The sequence below is a fragment of the Octopus bimaculoides genome, chromosome 9 (genome assembly GCF_001194135.2).
Source record: "Octopus bimaculoides isolate UCB-OBI-ISO-001 chromosome 9, ASM119413v2, whole genome shotgun sequence".
NCBI lineage: Eukaryota > Metazoa > Mollusca > Cephalopoda > Octopoda > Octopodidae > Octopus > Octopus bimaculoides.
In genome coordinates this window covers 88,765,923-88,768,586 of record NC_068989.1, presented here as the reverse complement: position 1 = coordinate 88,768,586, position 2,664 = coordinate 88,765,923, and positions in this window count along the sequence as shown.

Sequence of the window (2,664 nt, the reverse complement as noted above, 5' to 3'; positions counted from 1 at the left end):
ATATATATATATATATATATATATATATATATATATAGAGAGAGAGAGAGAGAGAGAGAGAGAGAGAGAGATGCATATACATATATATGTATAAATAGCCAAAAGATGAGATCCAGAGATTCTTAGTAAAGAAGACACTTAGTAGCGCTCAAATGATTCAAACTTAGGTAAAGAACAGCTATAAGAGGAATCAAGTTGAGCAGATATGGAAGCGATTATCCGCATAATTGCCTCTATATATATGCGTATACACTCACACACATGCAGATGTATATAATAGGTAAAGGGGAATGAAGAAGCAGACGTTTGTGCTTCCAAATATCTTTGGCAAATATTCCCAGTTCAGAACATTTCCTCAGCTTTTCTTCAATACTAAATGTGTTTATTCTCCTTTAAAAAAGAACACAGAGACAGGTTACATAACAGACCCAAAATATTAATTTATTTCTAATTGTTGCCAGCATTTTGTTTGGGGGAAGAAAACATGCAATTACATTAGATTCTGATGCCTGACTGGCATTTCCTCTCAATGATCCCAAAAAGATGAAAAGCAAAGTTGATTTTAGCAAGATTTGAACTCATAACTTTAAGAGCTGGGACAAATAATGTAGAGTCTTCCTCCTCATTTGCGATGATTATGTGGTATGTGGTTAACCAACATGAGCCATCAACTCAGCTAAGTACTCGGGGAAGAGAACATGGCAAACAGGGTTTAACTTGGAAAATTGAGCAACATGGCCAAACTGTCTGAGGTGGTTACTCCTGAATCATACAATAAGAGGACATATCCCAAGTTTCCAAAAAGAGTCATTGGTTGGATATAAAATCTGACCAATAGTGACCCATAATCCTGCAAAGCATCCTGGTATCAAAGAAGTTCAGGGGGCTCTTAAAGGTTCAGGACCACATGTCACATGGTCATGGCTGATGAGGAGAGATCTTACAGAGATGGGGACTTACTGAAACCCTGCTCGATGGGTTGCACAAGAGGACCTGGGAATACACCAACAAATGGTGAATGCAGCAACGGCACAGGCCCTCCTCACCCACTGACCTGGTCATTTTGTCAGATGTTCTAATGATTCTGCCTATGTGTTGCCCTTAAACAATTGTTTCTAATACAGACAGACACAGCCCTAGAAATTTAAGAAAGGGGCTTAATTAATACTAATGAGCTTAGAAACTGATTGTTACTTTATGTCATCAACATGAGAAAGATGGAAGGCAAATTTGATTCTGGCACAACCAGAATTTAAAAAACAAAGGGACAAAACAAATACTGCAAATGATTTTGGTTGATGCTCGATCGAGCCTACTGATTAACTGCCATTGTAATTATAATACAGAGATTTCTAGAATAGTTGGTAAGCATTTGTTTAGTTAAATGAATGTATACAGAGTAGAAAACTGATGTGATGATAATGATGTAAGGGGTCTTCAGCTTTGAATGAAACCATCCTGCAGAATATATATATGTGTGTGTGTGTGTGTGTGTGTGTTAATGTTGTTATAATAAAAACAATTTTACATTAATCTGTGGGAGTTACTCTATACTTTTCTTAAGTACAGATTCATTATTCTTAAACAAGAATATTACTAACAGTGACTTTGATGCTTGGCTTAACTGGTCAAAGCTTCGAAGTCACTGTCAATAATATTCTTGTTTAAGAATAATAAAAATAGGTAGATGAGCAGATATGTTTTTATTTCTGCTAAACTGTATATAAAATGTTTCTTTTTTTTTAATGTTTTTATTTCAGGGAATCTTCAAAGATCTGTGCTTGTCTTCATTTCAATTTTAAAGTGTTCAGTAGATGAGAGATAAATGTTTTGAAATGGGAACCTGGCCTGTCTCAACTCTCAGATCCCGTAAGGATCTTTGTGATTCTTGTCATGTAGGTCAGTGGTTCCCAAACTTTTTGAGGCTGCTGCCTCCTTGACACCCAGGCCACATTCCTAGCGCTCCCACCCCCAACTAACCATCACAGACATAGACCTCCTTCTGAAGTAAATTCAAAGCAACTGTATTTCACAAATAAAACTTAACCTAATGAACCCATCATTATGTTGTTTTTACATGAATCCCTACTCCATTATCGCACAACTTTCCTTCAGCACCCCCTTGGAACTTTCCACCTCCCACCCCCCAGGAGGGCAATACCACCCACTTTGGGAACTACTGATGTAGGTGAATGGGAATGCTTACAATACAGCCTGCTGTTTAAATACACAACCCCACAACACTGAATCGAACTACCAGCCTTCTGAACGGAGTCCATTCAAGCACTTACTTGCAACCAGTCAGAGGATAATTTTCAGTTTTTTCCTGAGCAAACATGTATTCTGGGTATTTTTACTTTGTTCCTTTTTTTTCTTTTAATTTTTTGATGGAGACAACTGACTCTCCGCATCTGTAATGTCTTCAGACAAAACAAAATATTCCGTTTTAATTTATAAACTTTAACTACACTGAAGGCCTAGTGAAATTCATAGATCTTATATCTACTACACACACACACACACACACACACACAGGGGACATCTTAAGGCATAGGCACACTGGGCTGTTGCCTGTGGGCCCTCATGGATCCAGGGGTCCAATTCTGATCTATATATGCTGTGGTTTTGATGTCAATTATATTATAGGGTCTAGCACAATGATTT